The sequence below is a fragment of the Amblyraja radiata genome, chromosome 27, assembly GCF_010909765.2.
Source record: "Amblyraja radiata isolate CabotCenter1 chromosome 27, sAmbRad1.1.pri, whole genome shotgun sequence".
Classification (NCBI taxonomy): domain Eukaryota; kingdom Metazoa; phylum Chordata; class Chondrichthyes; order Rajiformes; family Rajidae; genus Amblyraja; species Amblyraja radiata.
This window is the reverse complement of record NC_045982.1, coordinates 30,093,027-30,116,695: the sequence shown is the minus strand read 5'-3', so window position 1 is coordinate 30,116,695 and position 23,669 is coordinate 30,093,027. Positions and strand designations below refer to the sequence as shown.

General features: G+C 52.7%; 1 non-coding gene and 5 pseudogenes across 1 annotated transcript; 2 read left to right on the top strand and 4 right to left on the bottom strand.

Moving 5' to 3' along the window:
• The first annotated feature begins 1,270 nt into the window (after positions 1–1,270).
• On the top strand, positions 1,271–1,466 carry LOC116988660. Its single transcript, XR_004416016.1, has one exon. It is a non-coding gene; the product is annotated as a U2 spliceosomal RNA (small nuclear RNA).
• Positions 1,467–7,004: 5,538 nt separating this feature from the next.
• LOC116988688 lies at positions 7,005–7,139 on the top strand (annotated as a pseudogene).
• Positions 7,140–8,435: 1,296 nt separating this feature from the next.
• On the bottom strand, positions 8,436–9,737 carry LOC116988605 (annotated as a pseudogene).
• A 2,909-nt stretch (positions 9,738–12,646) lies between these two features.
• On the bottom strand, positions 12,647–12,783 carry LOC116988653 (annotated as a pseudogene).
• A 2,287-nt stretch (positions 12,784–15,070) lies between these two features.
• On the bottom strand, positions 15,071–15,208 carry LOC116988675 (annotated as a pseudogene).
• A 5,413-nt stretch (positions 15,209–20,621) lies between these two features.
• LOC116988663 lies at positions 20,622–20,725 on the bottom strand (annotated as a pseudogene).
• Between the last annotated feature and the right edge of the window lie 2,944 nt (positions 20,726–23,669).

The window sequence follows — 23,669 nt, the reverse complement described above, 5'->3', positions numbered from 1 at the left end:
ACCACTATCACACCGGCCTCCATCACAACGCAGCAGGTTCCAGGCATCCACCACCTTCTGTGTAAAAATTTGCCACACACATCTCCATAAAACTTTGCCCCTCTCAACTAAATGCTATACCCTCTAGTCTTTTAACATCTCCACTCTGGTAAAGAGTTCGGAGTGCCTCTCATAATTTTACACACTTCTATCAGGTCGCCCCTCAACCTCTGGCGCTACACAGAAAACAATCCAAGTCTGCCCCATTTGTCCATTTGTAGCTAATACCTAGTTAATTTTATCTATCTTCCGTATTTAGAATTGTTCCCAAGTCTGACAAACAAGTCACAGTCTGAAGAAAGGTCTCGACCTGAAACGTCACCTATTCCATTTCTCCAGAGATGCTGCCTGACCCACTGAGTTACTCCAGCTTTTTGTGTCTGCCTTAAGTCACAGGCTTATCAACAGAAACAAAGAACTAAAGATGCTGGTTTATACCAAAGATCGACGCAGAGTGCTGGAGTAGCTCAGCAGGTCAGGCAGCATCTTTGGGGAACATGTATAGTTGATGTTTCAGGTCTGGATGCTTCTTTATTTCAGTCTGTCCATGTTCTCCACAGACAGGGCGGCACGGGGTACAGCGCCAGAGACCCGGGATCGATCCAGGCTACGGGTGCTATCTATATGGAGTTTGCACGTTCTCCCTGTGCCCTGCGTGAGTTTTCTCCAAGAACTTTGGTTTCCTTCCACACTCCAGACGTACATTTTTGTAAGTCAATTGGCTTGGTAAAGAAGTAAAAAGTGTCCCTGTTGTTATTGTGCGAGGATCGCTGGTCGGTGTGGACTCGATGGGCCAAAGGGCCTGTTTCTGCGCTGTACCTCTACACTAAACTAAACAAAAGATGCTGCCTCACCCGCTGAGTTACTCCAGCACTATGTGTCCTTTATTTGTGAATGAAACCAAGGGGCAGTCTGACATCCAGCGGAGAACTGCAGAACTGCAGGCTGGAAGCCAGCCGGGTTATTTTCATTTAGGGAAGATATGCAAATAAGAAGGACGAACACAAAGCATTATGTTTTGAAAGGTAACAGTAATTTAGACAAAAAAGAATGGCAATACATAAAGTTATACTTTGTTTCTAGGTAGTGAGTGCCTAAGAAGATGCGATCTAAGTTTTGTAATTGCGGCCCGTGTTGGATTAAAGAAGTGGTGATAGTGGTTGGGTGTGTGTGAGCAACCGCTGCAAAGCATACTTACCTGGCAGGGGAGAATCGGTGGTCACGATGGCCGATCGCTTCTCGGCCTTTTGGCTAAGATCAAGTGTAGTATCTGTTCTTATCAGTCAGTAAAAGAGCTAAATAAAGAGCGTCTGTTCTTATTAGAACAGGGAAAGAGATCTGTTCTTATTAGAACAGTCCTGGCGGTCCTTTAAGGACAGGAGCTGCAGATTACGATTTAAAAAATCGTAGCAATGGCAGCTGCAATGGGAACTAGAGGACAGGGTATCCGCAATACCCTGAGGATTAGTGTCAAGGATCTCAGTGAGGGGATGCCCTTCATTCGGGACACCTTTGTAAAAAAGGTATTGCTGGAAACCTGCAAGTTCGAGCCCAGGGATATCTACTGCCTCCAGGACTTCCCGGGTAACGGCTATTTCGATGTTACATTTGTGCTTCCGACAGGATGGCAAAAACTGCTAAAGGATTTCAAGGAGAAGGGGAATGAAGCTCCGCTGTCGTTGCTGAAGGTGCAGCCACTCTTCACCCTCCCAAACCAAAAGGAAAGGACGATCACGGTCCATATGTTTAACCCACATGTGCCCGTAGTGGATGTCCTCACCTTCCTTGCTCGCTACGTCGACGGAGCAGTGAACAGCGTGGACGTGAAGGATCTGCATGGGATTTGGACGAGCAAGCGGCAGGTCAAGGTAAAACTGAGGGTGGACAAGGAAGGAACTCTCCTCCACCCTCCATCAGTTTTCGCAATTGGAGGAAACCGAGGATATTTAATTTACGTGGGGCAGCCCAGAGTTTGCAGAAAGTGTAATAAGCCTGGACATGTGATGGCCCAATGCAATGCAGTGGTCTGCAAAAACTGCAAAATGGAGGGCCACGAGACAAAGGACTGTCAAGCCAGCAAGAACTGTAACCTGTGTGGGGAGGGAGGCCACCTTTACAGGGCCTGCCCAAAAAGAGCATGCACATATGCACAGGCAACAAGAGGGGCGGCTTCCAGCACCCCCAGGGTAGGTGAGACACCCACTACCACTGCCAAGTCCCCAGCAGAAAGGGGAAACAGGGATGAGGACAGCCCAACCACCTCAGCCACCTCAACCACCTCGAGCCCCCAAGTGCCAGGAGAACTCCAGCACCAAGCCCAGGAGGGAGAGTCGATGGAGGAGGGGGGAGAGCAAATTTGGACTACTGTAAAATCGAAAAAACACCAGAAGGGTCAGCACACGGAGCAGAGGCCAGAAAGGGATGGCAAGCCCAAAAAAACCACCAAAAAACGGTCTCTCTCCCTGACAGAAGGGAGAAACCTCTCCTCGTCGGAGGATGAGGCGAACGGGAAACCCCACAAGAAGAAAATCGGGGCGGAAAGGAGAAGGTGCAGGACGATTGTACACCTGCACCAGGAGACCGAGAGCAGTGCAGCGGTCGAGGGGCTCCAGCCCCAGGACATCGGGAGCAGTGCAGCGATCGAGGGGCTCCGGCCCCAGGACAACGGGAGCAGTGCAGCGGTCGAGGGGCTCCGGCCCCAGGACAACGGGAGCAGTGCAGCGATCGAGGAGCTCCAGCCCCAGGGCATCGGGAGCAGTGCAGCGGTCGAGGGGCTCCAGCCCCAGGGCATCGGGAGCAGTGCAGTGGCCATTGGGCCCCAGCTCCGGGCAACCGGGAGCTTTGTAGCGGCCGATGGGCCCCAGCTCCGGGCAACCGGGAGTATCGTAGAGGCCGATGGGCCCCAGCTCCGGGCAACCGGGAGCAGTGCAGCGGCCATTGGGCCTCAGCTCCGAGTTTCCGGGAGCAGTAAGCCTGTCACTGAGCCCCAGCCACGAGAGACGGGGGAAGCGGCGCACCCAGAAGGGGGTAAAACGAGCAGCCCCCCCCCAACGACACCTCGGGTTACCACAGGGGAAACCCAACCCGTTCAGGAGGCCGGGTATCTGAGCCCAGGAAAGGTGAGGCAATTCACCGAAGCGGTGGGCATGAGGGAGCAGGAAAACGGACTCTAAAGGACAATGGAGCTCAAACTGGCATCCTTAAACGTGCGCAGTGTGAAGAGCACTGCGTGATGTGTTAATGCCTTGCAGTACCTGGCCAAGGTCAAGGCAGATGTGACTTTTCTACAGGAGTGCGGGTTGCCACACCTCCGCTGTTATCGGAGGTGGTCGCGATGGTGGCCCCACGGACTGTCTGTGTGGTCGGGGGGCAATGATTGTCGTGCTTCTGGCCTGGGGTTCTTGCTGCGGGGAGGGAACTTCGCCATCACTGAGGTCAGGGAGGTGGTTGCGGGGCGTCTCCTCGTGGTGGATGTAATGTACCGTGGTTCTCCGCTCCGGCTGATTAATGTGTATGCCCCACCCGTGCGGAGCGAGCGGCAGGCCATTCTCCAGCAGCTCCCAGTGCTGTTGGCCACGTCCCGGCAGCTCGTTCTGGCCGGTGACTTCAACTGCATCATTGATGCGGCTGGACGATCCGGCAGTGCCGACAACAGACTGGACAGCACGTCCAAGTTCCTGATGGAAACGGTAAAAGACGCAAAGCTGCACGACGCCTTCAGCGACCCTGCAGGCGGGTCCCAGCCGCGGTTCACCTGGTCGAGATCGGACGGTTTGGCCCGATCCCGGATAGACTTCGTCTTCACCACGAAGGCCGTCACGGTGAGACACACCGACCTCACGCCGGTGTTCTTCTCTGACCACTGCCTCCTTCAGGCTTCCTGTCACCTACAGGAGGACCGGAAGGCAGGCAGAGGGACGTGGAAGTTAAATGTGAAGCTGTTGACCCCAGAGAACGTGGAGGAGCTAAAGAGGGACTACGCACGTTGGAGAACGGTGAGGCCCCTCTTTGACTCCCCGACACTCTGGTGGGAAGCAACCAAGGAGAACATTAAGAGGTTCTTCATAGCCAAAGGAGTTCAGAGAGCAAGACAGAGTCAGAGGGAATTGTGCCAACTCCAGACAGAATTGCAACAACTGCTCCTTCTGCAGTCGAGGGGGGTGGATGTGAGGGAGGAACTTAGAGAGGTGAAGGACCGGCAAGCTCGGTTCTTTACCTCTGAATCCTCCAAGATCATCTTCCGATCCAGGGTCCGCCATGTGGAGCAGGATGAGACGTGCTCACGTTTCTTCTTCCATAAGGTTCACAGGGGGAGCTCTGTGATCAACAGCCTTAGGGAGGAGGACGGCTCGGTAGCATCCTCGCAGACAGACATGATGAGGGTCTGCAAATCCTTTTACTCGGAATTGTATGACCAAAAGGCCACAGACAGCACCGCCTCCCAGAACTTCCTGTCCTCTATCACGGAGGTCTTGGAGGACAGCAAGCAGGAGAGTCTGGACCAACCACTGACCCTAGAGGAGCTGACTGGCTCCATCCGCTCCTTTGACTCGAGTAAAACTCCCGGAAGCGATGGCTTACCGGCCGAGTTGTATTCGGCTCTGTGGGACTGGGTGGGCCCGGACCTGCTGGAAGTGTACAACGACATGCTTCTAGCCGGCAGCATGTCAGACTCCATGAGGAAGGGCAGCATCACCCTAATCTACAAGCAGAAGGGGGAGATGAAAGATATAAAGAATTGGAGACCCATAACATTGTTGAATGTAGACTACAAGATCCTGTCTAAGGCCATCGCCAACCGGGTCAAGTCTGCTCTGGGACGGGTGATCCACCCGGACCAAACCTGTGCTGTACCTGGCAGGAAAATCTCAGACAGCCTAGCGGTGCTGAGAGATACCATCGCCTACGTGCAGGACAGACGGGTGGATGCCTGCCTAGTCAGCTTGGACCAGGAGAAGGCCTTCGACAGGATATCGCACACGTACATGAGGGACGTGCTCTCCAAAATGGGTTTTGGGGAGGGAATCCGAAATTGGATCAAACTGCTCTACACCAACATCCGTAGTGCAGTCCAAATCAATGGGTGGGAATCAGACAGTTTCCCTGTAAGGTCTGGAGTCAGGCAGGGTTGCCCTCTCTCTCCTGTCTTGTTTGTCTGCTGTATTGAACCTTTTGCCGAGTCCATCAGGAAGGATGCGAGCATAAGAGGAGTGACATTGCCAGGCAGTGGGGGCATTCAGGTCAAGACCTCCCTGTACATGGACGATGTCGCCGTCTTCTGCTCGGATCCAAGGTCGGTCCGCAGATTGATCAGCATCTGTGACCAGTTTGAGTCGGCCACGGGAGCCAGGGTGAACCGCAGGAAGAGCGAGGCCATGCTCTTTGGCAACTGGCCCGACCGATCTTCCATCCCCTTCACCATCAAGCCTGACTTCTTGAAGGTGCTGGGGATCTGGTTCGGGGGGGCTGAGTCGAGTAACAAAAATTGGCTGGAGCGGATAGCCAAGGTGGGGAGGAAGCTGGAGCTGTGGAAGCAACGCTCCCTCTCCATAACCGGGAAAAATTTGGTCATCAGGTGTGAGGTGCTCTCGGGTCTGCTGTACTTGGCACAAGTGTGGCCTGTCCCTCCCTCCTACGCCACGGGGATCACCCGGGCCGTCTTCCAGTTCATCTGGGGGTCGAGGATGGACCGGGTACGACGGGTCACCATGTACAAGTCGGCAGACAACGGGGGTAAAAGCGTGCCCAACGTCGCCCTCATCCTGATGGCCACCTTTGTGTGTGGCTGCATCAGGCGGAGTGTAGAGCCAAGGCACGTGGGCACTAAGTGCCACTACCTGCTGAGGTTCTACCTGTCCCCGGTGTTGCGAAGGATGGGCCTGGCGCAGATGCCACGCAATGTACCAGTCAGCTGGACATTGCTGCCCCATCTGACGTCTGTTGACAGGTTCTTCCGGACCAACACCTTTGACCACAAGTCCATCGGGCAGTGGTCAGCACGGAATGTCCTGCAGGCACTGCAGGGAAAGGACTCGATGGATCCGGTGGCGTGGTTCCCAGAGCAGACTGCCCAGCTTGTCTGGCAAAATGCCTCATCGCCAGAACTGACCAACAAGCACCAAGACCTGGCTTGGCTGGCGGTGAGGGGAGCCCTCTCAGTTAGATCCTTCCTGCACCGTCGGAACCTCACTACCAGCGCACGCTGCCCCCGGGACGGTTGCTATGGAGAGGAGACGGTTGCCCACCTCTTTGCAGAGTGTGGATTTGCAAAACGAGTCTGGAGAGGTATGAAAGGGTCCCTGGAACGATTTATCCCGAACAGCTCCGTCACAGAGGACTCTGTGATTTACGGACTGTTCCCAGGGACACATTCAGAGACTGACATCGAGTGCTGCTGGAGGGTCATCAACTCGGTGAAAGACGCTCTTTGGTCTGCCCGAGCGTTGCTCACCACCCAGCAGAGCGAGATGTCCGTCAGGGAATGTTGCCGACTGGCCCACTGCAGACTGCAGGAGTACGTGCTAAGGGACTCGCTGAAGCTTGGTGCAGCCAACGCCAAGGCTCGGTGGGGGAGGGCCACAGTCTAGGGTCCTTCCGCTGCTGGACATGGGGGGCACAGTATGGTGGAGACGCCCCTCAAATTAAATTAAGGGAAGGTATCCCACACCAGAGGGCCACATGAGTGGCACGGGTGGGGGACATTTTTTGTGGAACTTGAAATGTCAGATGGAAATTTTCGCACTGTGTACACATTGTATATATTTATTACTTGAACAGGGGCCACAGAGTGGCACTGGTGGGGGACTGTTTGGTGAAATTTGACAAATGTAAAAAAAAATTGTACTGGAAAAAGTTTGTATAGTCTCCGAAAATGTCGGATGAATTTTGTTTGAATGGTTCAGAAATTGTATATATTTACCAATTGAATAAAGTATATTTTGAAATAAAAAAAAAAAAAAAAAAAAAAACGATGGCCGATCTCCCAGGACGAGGCTATCCCATTGCACTTCGGGTGTGCTGACGCCTGCGATGTCCCCAAATGCGGGATACTCGACTGCAACATTTGTGGTAGTGGGGGACTGCGTTCGCGCTCTCCCCTGATTCTCAATATAAAAACAGAATTAAAATCATTTCATCATCCATTTCTTTTCTCCACAAATCCTCAACAAAACGGAGGCTAGATAATCGGTGTAAACTCATTGTGTGCAAAGATCCGTGGACGCCGAATCCAAAGATCCTATAGCGGAGCTCTCCGCTATAAGATCTTTGGCCGAATCAGTGGATATTTTTAAGGCAGAGACAGATTCATTATTGATTACAACGGGTGTAGAGGGTTGTGAGGAGAAGGCAGACATCAGCCAAGATCCAATGGCTCATTCTACTCCGACAATTTCTCTCAACTTGTGTTTTGTAGATACAACAATTACATTTTTACTTGCAGCAGTACAACAGAATATGTAAACATAGTAAGGTACACAAAAATGCTGGAGAAACTCAGCGGGTGCAGCAGCATCTATGGAGCAAAGGAAATAGGCAACGTTTCGGGCCGAAACCCTTCTTCAGACTGATAGGGGGGGGGGGGGGGGGGGGGGAAAGGAAGGAAAAAGGGAGGAGGAGGAGCCCGAGGGCAGGGGGATGGGAGGAGACAGCTCGAGGGTTAAGGAAGGGGAGGAGACAGCAAGGGCTAGCAAAACTGGGAGAATTCAACGTTCATGCCATCGGGACGCAAGCAACCCAGGCGGAATATGAGGTACTGTTCCTAGTATAAGCTCGACGAAAAAGCCGTAGTAGGGTCATGGGGTAATCTTTAGCGCTGTTTCCGTAAGATACACAAATCATCTTTTTTTTTATCAGCTGCAGGTGATCATTTTGATATTCCTGCCTATCCTTCCTTATTAACTTTGAACGTACAAAATATTGCCATTAGTGAGGAGCTCCAGAAAATCCGGCACCCACTCAAGCCGTCCTCCACACCCCCCTCCCCCCCGACACGTACACGCAGCGATCGGCGGACCCCTTTTTATTTGTTAAACATCTATTTCCTTCTTTTTCATTTCCCCCTTACCATTTCCGTACTTTTTCGTGAGCTGCCAGGACCCGTTTGATGTCATCCTCGCCCTGCTCCTGGTCTCGGCCCGCACCGATCTGCCGGACATGCTGTGTGTGTGTGTGTAGACTAAAGTGCTGGAGAAACTCAGCGGGTGCAGCAGCATCTATGGAGCGAAGGAAATAGGCAACGTTTCGGGCCAAAACCTTTCTTCATCCTCACCGTCTCATCTCGGTCCTAAAATACTTCCCCCTTATCCTTGTGGCACACAAACAAATCTTATTCAATTTGTTGTAAGCTGCTTTAAGAGAAATGAAGTAGTATTGCAGTATACTACTGCATGATCCTATGGTCTCCACAGATGGTGTTCTGGCTTCTGTTATTCTCCTGTTCTCATGCTCCATCTCCAGTGGTGGGAGTCTGATATCTGAACATGAATAATTTGTTGTCTGCTCCGCCACTTAACAGCAACCCCATCTTGGTCCAGTCCACACAAAGTACTCTATCTTCATGTGCATCCATATCATATAACGGAGCCTTGCAACTTCTTGTATCCCAGAGCTTGACCAGCTTGTCGAAGGAACCCGAAATCAACTGATATTCATTCATGGGTGACCATTGGGCAGCTGTTACCCATCCATTGTGTGAAGTTAGAGATCCATTTTTTGAGCATGGGTCCCACAGCCTAATGTGCCTGTCCGTACTGCCTGGTGCTAACCTTTTGCATAGAGTGGAATAAGAGATGCAATTGAACACTTTATTCCCAGTCAGAGTACACTTTGGAGCTCCAGTTTCCACATCCCAGATCTTTATGGTGTGATCCCAAGACCCACTACACAGTTCCTCAGTATCAGACCACAGGACTGAAGAAACCGCCTCATTGTGACCAGACAGTGTCATCATCGGGGTTCTTGTTGAGCCCAGGTGTTCAGTCTTCTGTTTCTTCCTTGGCCTGTTATCTGACTCCTCTGTCATTTCTTCATCCTCCTTGGGAACTGTTGACCAAATCTTTATCATCTTGTCCCAGGAGCCACTGCAAAATTTGGTTTTGGAGTTGTCCACAGCAATCGATTCCACACTAGCTGCATGTCCTCGACAAGAGTGCAATGCTTTCACTTTGTTCTTTTCACAGTTCCATTCCCATAAAATAATACTCTGGTCCAGGGAGGCAGTGAGCAGCAAATTGCTGGGAACACTTATCTTAATCCATGCAACATCTTTGACAACTTCAGTATGTTCAGAAAGAGCTGCAAGTGGTCGGCCGTCAAATGTCCAGATACGAGCCATTTTATCAAAGGAACCTGTAAGAATCCAATCACCTTGTGCTTCCACAGCACTGATCCGGTCATCATGGAACAAACACACTTCTGGCTGTGGGGCATTGTATCGTTCTACATATTCAATCCCAACCACTTCTTCTGTTGAAATGTTCTCCAGTTCCATGTGCTTACCCAGTGGCACCCGCAGGAACTGGCCCTTGATGAGGAAATCAAAGCCTGCATGCGTGTGATTAACATGTTTAGATTCCAGTAATTAATTAATAATTTTACTGAGATCAATAACTTCAGATACAGCTGGCACAGAGAATGCTATGTAATCTATTTCATATCTCTTGCTGTCCGTGCGGACGTGCGCTTGCACCTGAGCCATGGCGGAGTCCCGGTCGACCCGTTCGTAGCGTCAAATTTCAAGAACCATTCAGCCTTCGGCATGCGGGCTGCAATGTTCTCGAATGTCGGAATCGGGAAATGCTCCCTGCGAATGGCTGCATTGAGGTCACGTGGGTCAAGGCAGGTGCGGACTTCGCCATTAGGCTTGCTCACCACAGTCATTGAATTCACCCAATCCGTCGGTTCGCTCACGGGCTTTCCATGCGCTCCAATTCGGCTTTGACCTTATCCCTGATCTTATAGGGGATAATGCGGGGCGGGTTTTGCTTAGGTTGCATGTTCTCTTGCAGCACTATGTTGTACTCATGTCTTTTTAGCCTTCCCAGCCCTTGGAAAATCTCGCAGTTTTCCTCAAAGATCTTCGCAGTGTATGTTGGCCTCGCACTCACGCCATCAACCGCTTCCTTTCGTACAAGAAGCTCTAACTTTTCACACGTTAGTTTCCCAAATGTTGGTTTCACATTCCCCCTGACTATTTGAAAGACAACCCTATATTCTTTCTTACCTACTTTGATGTTCCCCTTTGCCTGCCCCACAGGCTTCATTGTATGTCCAGAGTATGACCTCAGTGTCACGTTCGTGTTTAGTGAGGCAAGACCAGAGTTTCTGAACAAGTGCTCTGGCAGGATGTCGACTTGAGCGCCAGAGTCAAGTTTGAACTCAAAGTTCACATTGTTGATGCTGCACATCTGTCCCCATTCACGCATCGACTCAATCACTGCGTCAATCACGGCGACAATGTAGAATGTATCAACATCGTCGTCCACTGGCTCAGGCAGCGGTGAAGCGTTCATCTGGAACTCGATGTCGCGGACGTCACGGCTCCAGTCCCCGGCCTTTTGTCTGATTAGCCGGTCATGTTGTCAGGGACGTGGGTGGCTGTTGGGCGCTCTATTTACCGGGCAGTCGGGGGATCTGGAAAGATGTCCAATCTCTCTGCAGGTATAACACCTCATGTACTGAGCAGGGCAGTAGTTGCCTTTATGCCTGCGGGTGCATGACCGGGAGACGGTATCCTTACCAGAATCACGGATTTCTGTCTGTGGTTGACTGGGTCGCGAATCCCTGCCTCGGCCCCATGGCCGACTGGCGCTGTCCCGTTTCACGTAATCAACAGTGTCTTCGGTGTTGATGGCGGTTGGAGCAATCTGCTTCACATACTCGGCTGATGCTTCTGCGATCAGACACATGTCACTGCATTTTTCCAGTGTTAAATCATCGCATTGTAGTAGTTTCTCCCAGAGCGGCTGGCTGGTGATGCTGCAGACAATTTTGTCTCGCAGCAACGAGTCATGGATAATGCCAAACTCGAAATCACTAGCTAAAGCCTTCACTGCAGTCAGGTAGCTGGAGAAGGTCTCCCCTCGCCGCTGATTACGTGTATGAAATATGTATCTTGTGACAGTTAAGTTCATTTTTGGTTCACAGTATGTCCGAAACATATTCTTCAGCGGTTGTATTTTGTCACGTTCCTCCTGGGCAAACCGAAAGGTCTCATAAAGCTGCTGAGCTGCCGGCCTCGCCACGTGGAGGAATGTTGCACACCAAGTCTTTTCAGGCTTACTCGTCAGTTCTGTTGCCGTCTCGTAGAGCTGAAATGCCCTTATCCAGTCCTTATAATCCTTGGCCAAGTTCCCTTGCATGGAGAGTGGTCCCGGTGGCTTGACATTCTTCTCTTTTGTTTTTTCCCTCTGACACCATGTAATGTCCACTGTAAGACCCTCTTGTGACTGGCACAATGAATACACGTCCGCCCTCTTGTAAGAACGATTTAATCAGAACAACCAACGGAAACTTCTGGAAGGTCACCTGACCTAAATCACGAGGCACAGGCACATTTGCCAGCTTCTGCTTTTGGCCTCAAGGAGCGCTGGCATTTATATTACATATACATCACAAGGGGAAATAGAAACAAGAGATATAGACGGTACTAAGGACAAATGAATGGAAATATTCCTATATCTCCCGTTTCCCTTTGCCAGTCTGAATAAAAATCTCGACCCGAAATGTCACCTATTCTGCTCTATGAGCGATGCTTTCGTCTGTTTGTCGCTCGCTCTTGGTGCCGGCGCTTCTCCCCTCAGACTCCGCCAAACAAACACACACACACACAGCATGTCCGGCAGATCGGTGCGGGCCGAGACCAGGAGCAGGGCGAGGATGACATCAAACGGTCCTGGCAGCTCACGAAAAAGTATGGATATGGTAAGGGGGAAATTAAAAAGAAAACCCAAAGGAAATAGATGTTTAACAATAAAAAAGGGGTCCGGCGATCCGTGTCCGTGTCGGAGGGAAGAGGACGGCTTGAGTGGGTGCAGGATTTTCTGGAGCTCCTCCCTAATGGCAATATTTTGTATGTTCATAGTTAATAAGGAAGACTAGGCAGGAATATCAAAATGATCACCTGCAGCTGATAAACAAAAATATGATTTATGTATGAAGACGCCATGACCAAAGCAAAGATACTAGAGCGGAGACGGAAGCAGGTTACGGAAATGGCGCTAAAGATTACCCATGACCCTACTACGGCTTTTTCGTCGAGTGGACTGTGTTGCTCCGCTCTAGGATCTTTGATATGTTTACATATTCTGTTGTACTGCTGCAAGTAAAAATGTAATTGTTGTATCAACAAAACACAAGTTGAGAGAAATTGTCGGAGTAGAATGAGCCATTGGATCTTGGCTGATGTCTGCCTACTCCCCACAACCCTCTACACCCGTTGTAATCAATAATGTATCTGTCTCTGCCTTAAAAATATCCACTGATTCGGCCTTCACGCAATGAGTTGCAGCGATTAAATAGCCTCCGTTTTGTTGAGCATTTGGGGAGAAGAGGGTGATTAAATGATGAGACTACGAGCAATAGTTACTTCTGTTTTTAAATTGAGAATCAGGGGAGAGCGCGAACGCAGTCCCCCACTACCACAAAGTTTGCAGTCGAGTATCCCGCATTTGGGGACATTGCAGGCGTCAGCACACCCGAAGTGCAATGGGATAGCCTCGTCCTGGGAGATCGGCCTTTTTTTATAATTTAAAAATAGACTTTATTCAAGTAATAATGCATGATTCGTGCGAAATAAATTCATCCGACATTTTCGGAGGCTATACAAATTGTTCAATACAGTTTATACATTTTTCTAATTCCACAAAACAGTCCCCCACCCGTGCCACTCATGTGGCCCCTGCCCAGGTAATAAATGTATACAATGCATGAACCGTGCGAAAAATTCATCCGACATTTTCGGAGGCTATACAAATTGTCAATACAGCTTATACATTTTTTTTTTCAATTCCATGAAACTGTTGCCCAACCATGCCACTCATGTGGCCCCATGGCGTGGGCTACCTTCCCTTATTTCGAGGGGTGTCTCCACCATTCCGTGCCCCCCATGTCCAGCAGCGGAAGGACCCTAGTCTGTGGCCCTCTCCCACCGAGCCTTGGCGTTGGCTGCACCGAGCTTCAGTGAGTCTCTCAGCACAAACTCCTGCAGTCTGCAGTGGGCCATTGTCTTTCGAGTCACTGACCATTCTCCTGTCTCCTCATGCCCACCGCTTTGGTGAATTGCTTCACCTTTGCTGGACTCAGGTACCAGGCATCCTCAACAGGGTGGGTTTCCTGTGGCATAACCCATGTCGTTGGGGGGGGCCTGCTCGTTCCACCCCCTTCTGGGTGCGCCGCTTCCTCCGTCTCTTGTAGCTGGGGTACGGTGGCAAATTCACTGCTCCCAGTATCCCGGAGCTGGGGCCCATCGGCCGCTGCAGTGCTCCCGGTCGCCCAGAGCTGGGCCTCATCAGCCGCTGCGATGATCCCAGTCTCCAGGGGCTGGAGCCCCTCAGCTGCTGCACTGCTCCCGATGTCCTGGGGCTGGAGCCCCTTGGCCGCTGCTCTGCTCTCGGTCTCCTGTGGCTGGGGGACAATCGGCGTTGCCCTTCTCATTTCCTCCCTGGTTTTCCTCCTTTGCCTCCGTCGTTGGGACTTCCCGGTCGCGTCATCCTCCGATGAGGAGAGGTTGCTGCCTTCTGTCAGGGAGAGAGATCTTATTTTGGGATTTTTTTTTGGACTTACCAGCCCCTTCCGGCCTCTGCTCCTTGTGCTGAACCCTCTGGTGTTTTCCATACGTCACCGTCGTCCAATTCTCCTGCTCTTCCCCGTCCTCCATCGACTCTCCCTCCTGGGCTTGGTGCTGGAGGTCTCCTGGCACTTGGGGGCTCGAGGTGGTTGAGGTGGTTGGGCTGTCCTCATCCCTGTTCCCTCTTTCTGCTGGGGACTTGGCAGTGGTGGGGGGTGTCTCACCCACCCTGAGGGGTGCTGGAAGCCGCCCCTCTTGTCGCCTGTGCATAAGTGCAGGCTCTTTTAGGGCAGGCCCTGTAAAGGTGGCCTGCCTCCCCACACAGGTTGGAGTTCTTGCTGGCCTGACAGTCCTTTGTCTCATGGCCCTCCGTCTTGCAGTTTTTGCAGACCACTGCAGTGCATTGGGCCATCACATGCCCAGGCTTGTTACATCTCCTGCACAGTCTGGGCTGCCCCACGTAACTCATGTATCCTCGGTTTCCTCCAATCGCGAACACCGAGGGAGGGTGGAGGAATGCTCCGTCTTTGTCCACCCTCAGCTTTACCTTGACTTGTCGCTTGCTCGTCCAAATCCCATGCAGGTCCTTCACGTCCACGCAGTTCCCTGTTCCTTCGACGTAGCGAGCAAGGAAGGTGAGGACATCCACTACGGGCACGTGTGGGTTGAACATGTGCACCGTGATCGTTCTTTCCTTCTGGTTGGGGAGGGTGAAGAGCGGCTGCACCTTCAGCAACGACAGCGGAGCTTCATTCCCCTTCTCTCTGAAGTCTTCCATCAACTTTTGCCATCCCGTCGGATACTTGAAGGTAACATCAAAGTATCCGTTACCCGGGAAGTCCTGGAGGCAGTAGATGTCCTTGGCCTCAAACTTGCAGGTCTCCAGCAAGACCTTCTTCACAAACAGGTCTCGTGAGAAGGGAAGCCCCTCGCTGAGGTCCTTAATGCTGATTCTCAGGGTATTGAGGATACCCTGTACTCCTGCTCCAGTTGCTGTTGCCATTGTCACCGATTCACTCTGCAATCCTTGTTCCCCTTGTTCCCAATCAATTGTAATCAATAATGAATATGTCTCTGCCTTAAAAATATCCACTGATTCGGCCTCCACAGCTAACGGCTACACTGTGGCAATGAGTTGCACGGATTATCTAACCTCCCTTTTGTTGAGCATTCGTGGAGAAGAGGAATGGGTGATGAAATGATAAGACTACAATAAATAGTTAATTCTGTTTTTAAATTGAGAATCAGGGGAGAGCGCGAACGCAGTCCCCCACTACCACAAATTTTGCAGTCGAGTATCCCGCATTTGGGGACATCGCAGGCGTCAGCACACCCGAAGTGCAATGGGATAGCCTCGTCCTGGGAGATCGGCCATCTTTTTTTTCTTTTTTTATTTCAAAATATACTTTATTCAATTGGTAAATATATACAATTTCTGAACCATTCAAACAAAATTCATCCGACATTTTCGGAGACTATACAAATTTTTCCAGTACAATTTTTTTACATTTGTCAAATTTCACCAAACAGTCCCCCACCAGTGCCACTCTGTGGCCCCTGTCCAAGTAATAAATATATACAATGTGTACACAGTGCGAAAATTTCCATCTGACATTTCAAGTTCCACAAAAAATGTCCCCCACCCGTGCCACTCATGTGGCCCCCTGGCGTGGGATACCTTCCCTTAATTTAATTTGAGGGGCGTCTCCACCATACCGTGCCCCCCATGTCCAGCAGCGGAAGGACCCTAGACTGTGGCCCTCCCCCACCGAGCCTTGGCGTTGGCTGCACCAAGCTTCAGCGAGTCCCTTAGCACGTACTCCTGCAGTCTGCAGTGGGCCAGTCGGCAACATTCCCTGACGGACATCTCGCTCTGCTGGGTGGTGAGCAACGCTCGGGCAGACCAAAGAGCGTCTTTCACCGAGTTGATGACCCTCCAGCAGCACTCGATGTCAGTCTCTGAATGTGTCCCTGGGAACAGTCCGTAAATCACAGAGTCCTCTGTGACGGAGCTGTTCGGGATAAATCGTTCCAGGGACCCTTTCATACCTCTCCAGACTCGTTTTGCAAATCCACACTCTGCAAAGAGGTGGGCAACCGTCTCCTCTCGATAGCAACCGTCCCGGGGGCAGCGTGCGCTGGTAGTGAGGTTCCGACGGTGCAGGAAGGATCTAACTGAGAGGGCTCCCCTCACCGCCAGCCAAGCCAGGTCTTGGTGCTTGTTGGTCAGTTCTGGCGATGAGGCATTTTGCCAGACAAGCTGGGCAGTCTGCTCTGGGAACCACGCCACCGGATCCATCGAGTCCTTTCCCTGCAGTGCCTGCAGGACATTCCGTGCTGACCACTGCCCGATGGACTTGTGGTCAAATGTGTTGGTCCGGAAGAACCTTTCAACAAACGTCAGATGGGGCGGCAATGTCCAGCTGACTGGTACATTGCGTGGCATCTGCGCCAGGCCCATCCTTCGCAACACCGGGGACAGGTAGAACCTCAGCAGGTAGTGGCACTTAGTGCCCACGTGCCTTGGCTCTACACTCCGCCTGATGCAGCCTCACACAAAGGTGGCCATCAGGATGAGGGCGACGTTGGGCACGCTTTTACCCCCGTTGTCTGCCGACTTGTACATGGTGACCCGTCGCACCCGGTCCATCCTCGACCCCCAGATGAACTGGAAGACGGCCCGGGTGATCCTCGTGGCGTAGGAGGGAGGGACAGGCCACACTTGTGCCAAGTACAGCAGACCCGAGAGCACCTCACACCTGATGACCAAATTTTTCCCGGTTATGGAGAGGGAGCGTTGCCTCCACAGCTCCAGCTTCCTCCCCACCTTGGCTATCCGCTCCAGCCAATTCTTGTTACTCGACTCAGCCCCCCCGAACCAGATCCCCAGCACCTTCAAGAAGTCAGGCTTGATGGTGAAGGGGATGGAAGATCGGTCGGGCCAGTTGCCAAAGAGCATGGCCTCGCTCTTCCTGCGGTTCACCCTGGCTCCCGTGGCCGACTCAAACTGGTCACAGATGCTGATCAATCTGCGGACCGACCTTGGATCCGAGCAGAAGACGGCGACATCGTCCATGTACAGGGAGGTCTTGACCTGAATGCCCCCACTGCCTGGCAATGTCACTCCTCTTATGCTCGCATCCTTCCTGATGGACTCGGCAAAAGGTTCAATACAGCAGACAAACAAGACAGGAGAAAGAGGGCAACCCTGTCTGACTCCAGACCTTACAGGGAAACTGTCTGATTCCCACCCATTGATTTGGACTGCACTACGGATGTTCGTGTAGAGCAGTTTGATCCAATTTCGGATTCCCTCCCCAAAACCCATTTTGGAGAGCACGTCCCTCATGTACGTGTGCGATATCCTGTCGAAGGCCTTCTCCTGGTCCAAGCTGACTAGGCAGGCATCCACCCGTCTGTCCTGCACGTAGGCGATGGTATCTCTCAGCAGCGCTAGGCTGTCTGAGATTTTCCTGCCAGGTACAGCACAGGTTTGGTCCGGATGGATCACCCGTCCCAGAGCAGACTTGACCCGGTTGGCGATGGCCTTAGACAGGATCTTGTAGTCTACATTCAACAATGTTATGGGTCTCCAATTCTTTATATCCTTCATCTCCCCCTTCTGCTTGTAGATTAGGGTGATGCTGCCCTTCCTCATGGAGTCTGACATGCTGCCGGCTAGAAGCATGTCGTTGTACACTTCCAGCAGGTCCGGGCCCACCCAGTCCCACAGAGCCCAATACAACTCGGCCGGTAAGCCATCGCTTCCGGGAGTTTTACTCGAGTCAAAGGAGCGGATGGAGCCAGTCAGCTCCTCTAGGGTCAGTGGTTGGTCCAGACTCTCCCGCTTGCTGTCCTCCAAGACCTCCGTGATAGAGGACAGGAAGTTCTGGGAGGCGGTGCTGTCTGTGGCCTTTTGGTCATACAATTCCGAGTAAAAGGATTTGCAGACCCTCATCATGTCTGTCTGCGAGGATGCTACCTGAGCCGTCCTCCTCCCTAAGGCTGTTGATCACAGAGCTCCCCCTGTGAACCTTATGGAAGAAGAAACGTGAGCACGTCTCATCCTGCTCCACATGGCGGACCCTGGATCGGAAGATGATCTTGGAGGATTCAGAGGTAAAGAGCCGAGCTTGCCGGTCCTTCACCTCTCTAAGTTCCTCCCTCACATCCACCCCCCTCGACTGCAGAAGGAGCAGTTGTTGCAATTCTGTCTGGAGTTGGCACAATTCCCTCTGACTCTGTCTTGCTCTCTGAACCCCTTTGTCTATGAAGAACCTCTTAATGTTCTCCTTGGTTGCTTCCCACCAGAGTGTCGGGGAGTCAAAGAGGGGCCTCACCGTTCTCCAACGTGCGTAGTCCCTCTTTAGCTCCTCAACGTTCTCTGGGGTCAACAGCTTCACATTTAACTTCCACGTCCCTCTGCCTGCTTTCCGGTCCTCCTGTAGGTGACAGGAAGCCTGAAGGAGGCAGTGGTCAGAGAAGAACACCGGCGTGAGGTCGGTGTGTCTCACCGTGACGGCCTTCGTGGTGAAGACGAAGTCTATCCGGGATCGGGCCAAACCGTCCGATCTCGACCAGGTGAACCGCGGCTGGGACCCGCCTGCAGGGTCGCTGAAGGCGTCGTGCAGCTTTGCGTCTTTTACCGTTTCCATCAGGAACTTGGACGTGCTGTCCAGTCTGTTGTCGGCACTGCCGGATCGTCCAGCCGCATCAATGATGCAGTTGAAGTCACCGGCCAGAACGAGCTGCCGGGACGTGGCCAACAGCACTGGGAGCTGCTGGAGAACGGCCTGCCGCTCGCTCCGCACGGGTGGGGCATACACATTAATCAGCCGGAGCGGAGAACCACGGTACATTACATCCACCACGAGGAGACGCCCCGCAACCACCTCCCTGACCTCAGTGATGGCGAAGTTCCCTCCCCGCAGCAAGACCCCCAGGCCGGAAGCACGACAGTTATTGCCCCCCGACCATACCGACAGTCCGTGGGGCCACCATCGCGACCACCTCCGATAGCAGCGGAGGTGTGGCAACCCGCACTCCTGTAGAAAAGTCACATCTGCCTTGACCTTGGCCAGGTACTGTAAGGCATTTACACATCGCGCAGTGCTCTTCACACTGCGCACGTTTAAAGATGCCAGTTTGAGCTCCATTGTCCTTTAGAGTCACTGGCCATTTTCCTGTTCCCTCATGCCCACCGCTTCGGTGAATTGCCTCACCTTTCCTGGGCTCAGGTACCCGGCTTCCTCAACGGGTTGGGTTTCCCGTGTCGTAACCCGAGGTGTCGTTGGGGGGGGGCTGCTCATTTTACCCCCTTCTGGGTGCGCCGCTTCCCCCGTCTTTCGTGGCTGGGGCACGGTGACAGGCTTACTGCTCCCGGAAACTCGGAGCTGAGGCCCATTGGCAGCTGCACTGCTCCCGGTTGCCCGGAGCTGGGGCCCAACTGCCACTGCACTGCTGTTGATGCCCTGGGGCCCAACGGCCACTGCTCTGCTCCCGATGTCCTGGGGCTGGAGCCCCTCGACCGCTGCTCTGCTCCCGCTGTCCTGGGGCTGGAGCCCCTCGACCGCTGCTCTGCTCTCGGTCTCCTGGTGCAGGTGTACAATTGGCCTGGACCTTCTCCTTTCCTCCCCGGTTTTCTTCCTGTGTGGTTTCCCATTCGCCTCATCCTCCGACGAGGAAAGGTTGCTGCCTTCTGTCAGGGAGAGAGGCCCTTTTTTGGGGGGTTTTTTTGGGCTTGCCATCCCCTTCTGGCCTCTGCTCCGTGTGCTGACCCTTCTGGTGTTTTTTATACTTCACCGTCGTCCAAGTCTGCTCTCCCCCCTCCTCCATCGACTCTCCCTCCTGGGCTTGGTGCTGGAGTTCTCCTGGCACTTGGGGGCTCGAGGTGGTTGGGCTGTCCTCATCCCTGTTTCCCATTTCTGCTGGGGACTTGGCAGTGGTAGTGGGTGTCTCACCTACCCTGGGGGTGCTGGAAGCCGCCCCTCTTGTTGCCTGTGCGTATGAACAGGCTCTTTTTGGGCAGGCCCTGTAAAGGTGGCCTCCCTCCCCACACAGGTTGCAGTTCTTGCTGGCCTGACAGTCTTTTGTCTCGTGGCCCTCCGTTTTGCAGTTTTTGCAGACCACTGCATTGCATTGGGCCACCACATGCCCAGGCTTGTTACATCTTCTGCATAGTCTGGGCTGCCCCACGTAACTTAAATAGCCTCGGTTTCCTCCAATTGCGAACACCGAGGGAGGGTGGAGGAGAGCTCCTTCCTTGTCCACCCTCAGCTTTACCTTGACCTGCCGCTTGCTCGTCCAAATCCCATGCAGATCCTTCACGTCCACGCTGTTCCCTGCTCCGTCGACGTAGCGAGCAAGGAAGGTGAGGACATCCACTACGGGTACATGTGGGTTGAACATGTGCACCGTGATCGTCCTTTCTTTTTGGTTTGGGAGGGTGAAGAGTGGCTGCACCTTCAGCAACGACAGCGGAGCTTCATTCCCCTTCTCCTGGAAATCCTTTATCAGTTTTTGCCATCCTGTCGGAAGGACAAAGGTAACGTCGAAGTATCCGTTACCCGGGAAGTCCTGGAGGCAGTAGATATCCCTGGGCTTGAACTTGCAGGTCTCCAGCAAGACCTTCTTTACAAATGTATCTCGACTGAAGGGCATCCCCTCGCTGAGGTCCTTGACACTAATCCTGAGGGTATTGCGGATACCCTATCCTCTAGCTCCCATTGCTACGATTTTTTTAATTCGCAATCTGCAGCTCTTGTCCTTAATGGACTGCCAGGACTGTTCTAACAAGAACAGATAGCCACTTTCCCTGTTCTAACAAGAACAGACGCGCTCTTTTACCACTGATAAGAACAGATACTACACTTGATCTTAGCCAAAAGGCCGAGAAGCATAGGCCGAGAAGCGTCCTGGGAGATCTTTTTTTTAATTTTTTTTTTTTTTAATTTCAAAATATACTTTATTCAATTGGAAAATATATACAATTTCTGAACCATTCCAACAAAATTCATCCGACATTTTTGGAGACTATACAAACTTTTTCCAGCACAATTTTTTACATTTGTCAAATTTCACCAAACAGTCCCCCACCAGTGCCACTCTGTGGCCCCTGTTGAAGTAATAAATATATACAATGTGTACATAGTGCGAAAATTTCCATCTGACATTTCAAGTTCCACAAAAGATGTCCCCCACCCGTGCCGCTCATGTGGCCCCCTGGTGTGGGATACCTTCCCTTAATTTAATTTGAGGGGCGTCTCCACCATACTGTGCCCCCCATGTCCAGCAGCGGAAGGACCCTAGACTGTGGCCCTCCCCCACCGAGCCTTGGCGTTGGCTGCACCAAGCTTCAGCGAGTCCCTTAGCACGTACTCCTGCAGTCTGCAGTGGGCCAGTCGGCAACATTCCCCGACGGACATCTCGCTCTGCTGGGTGGTGAGCAAAGCTCGGGCAGACCAAAGAGCGTCTTTCACCGAGTTGATGACCCTCCAGCAGCACTCGATGTCAGTCTCTGAATGTGTCCCTGGGAACAGTCCGTAAATCACAGAGTCCTCTGTGACGGAGCTGTTCGGGATAAATCGTTCCAGGGACCCTTTCATACCTCTCCAGACTCGTTTTGCAAATCCACACTCTGCAAAGAGGTGGGCAACCGTCTCCTCTCCATAGCAACCGTCCCGGGGGCAGCGTGCGCTGGTAGTGAGGTTCCGACGGTGCAGGAAGGATCTAACCGAGAGGGCTCCCCTCACCGCCAGCCAAGCCAGGTCTTGGTGCTTGTTGGTCAGTTCTGGCGATGAGGCATTTTGCCAGACAAGCTGGGCAGTCTGCTCTGGGAACCACGCCACCGGATCCATCGAGTCCTTTCCCTGCAGTGCCTGCAGGACATTCCGTGCTGACCACTGCCCGATGGACTTGTGGTCAAAGGTGTTGGTCCGGAAGAACCTGTCAACAGACGTCAGATGGGACGGCAATGTCCAGCTGACTGGTACATTGCGTGGCATCTGCGCCAGGCCCATCCTTCGCAACACCGGGGACAGGTAGAACCTCAGCAGGTAGTGGCACTTAGTGCCCACGTGCCTTGGCTCTACACTCCGCCTGATGCAGCCACACACAAAGGTGGCCATCAGGATGAGGGCGACGTTGGGCACGCTTTTGCCCCCGTTGTCTGCCGACTTGTACATGGTGACCCGTCGTACCCGGTCCATCCTCGACCCCCAGATGAACTGGAAGACGGCCCGGGTGATCCCCGTGGCGTAGGAGGGAGGGACAGGCCACACCTGTGCCAAGTACAGCAGACCCGAGAGCACCTCACACCTGATGACCAAATTTTTCCCGGTTATGGAGAGGGAGCGTTGCTTCCACAGCTCCAGCTTCCTCCCCACCTTGGCTATCCGCTCCAGCCAATTCTTGTTACTCGACTCAGCCCCCCCGAACCAGATTCCCAGCACCTTCAAGAAGTCAGGCTTGATGGTGAAGGGGATGGAAGATCGGTCGGGCCAGTTGCCAAAGAGCATGGCCTCGCTCTTCCTGCGGTTCACCCTGGCTCCCGTGGCCGACTCAAACTGGTCACAGATGCTGATCAATCTGCGGACCGACCTTGGATCCGAGCAGAAGACGGCGACATCGTCCATGTACAGGGAGGTCTTGACCTGAATGCCCCCACTGCCTGGCAATGTCACTCCTCTTATGCTCGCATCCTTCCTGATGGACTCGGCAAAAGGTTCAATACAGCAGACAAACAAGACAGGAGAGAGAGGGCAACCCTGCCTGACTCCAGACCTTACAGGGAAACTGTCTGATTCACACCCATTGATTTGGACCGCACTACGGATGTTGGTGTAGAGCAGTTTGATCCAATTTCGGATTCCCTCCCCAAAACCCATTTTGGAGAGCACGTCCCTCATGTACGTGTGCGATATCCTGTCGAAGGCCTTCTCCTGGTCCAAGCTGACTAGGCAGGCATCCACCCGTCTGTCCTGCACGTAGGCGATGGTATCTCTCAGCAGCGCTAGGCTGTCTGAGATTTTCCTGCCAGGTACAGCACAGGTTTGGTCCGGGTGGATCACCCGTCCCAGAGCAGACTTGACCCGGTTGGCGATGGCCTTAGACAGGATCTTGTAGTCTACATTCAACAATGTTATGGGTCTCCAATTCTTTATATCTTTCATCTCCCCCTTCTGCTTGTAGATTAGGGTGATGCTGCCCTTCCTCATGGAGTCTGACATGCTGCCGGCTAGAAGCATGTCGTTGTACACTTCCAGCAGGTCCGGGCCCACCCAGTCCCACAGAGCCGAATACAACTCGGCCGGTAAGCCATCGCTTCCGGGAGTTTTACTCGAGTCAAAGGAGCGGATGGAGCCAGTCAGCTCCTCTAGGGTCAGTGGTTGGTCCAGACTCTCCTGCTTGCTGTCCTCCAAGACCTCCGTGATAGAGGACAGGAAGTTCTGGGAGGCGGTGCTGTCTGTGGCCTTTTGGTCATACAATTCCGAGTAAAAGGATTTGCAGACCCTCATCATGTCTGTCTGCGAGGATGCTACCGAGCCGTCCTCCTCCCTAAGGCTGTTGATCACAGAGCTCCCCCTGTGAACCTTATGGAAGAAGAAACGTGAGCACGTCTCATCCTGCTCCACATGGCGGACCCTGGATCGGAAGATGATCTTGGAGGATTCAGAGGTAAAGAGCCGAGCTTGCCGGTCCTTCACCTCTCTAAGTTCCTCCCTCACATCCACCCCCCTCGACTGCAGAAGGAGCAGTTGTTGCAATTCTGTCTGGAGTTGGAACAATTCCCTCTGACTCTGTCTTGCTCTCTGAACCCCTTTGTCTATGAAGAACCTCTTAATGT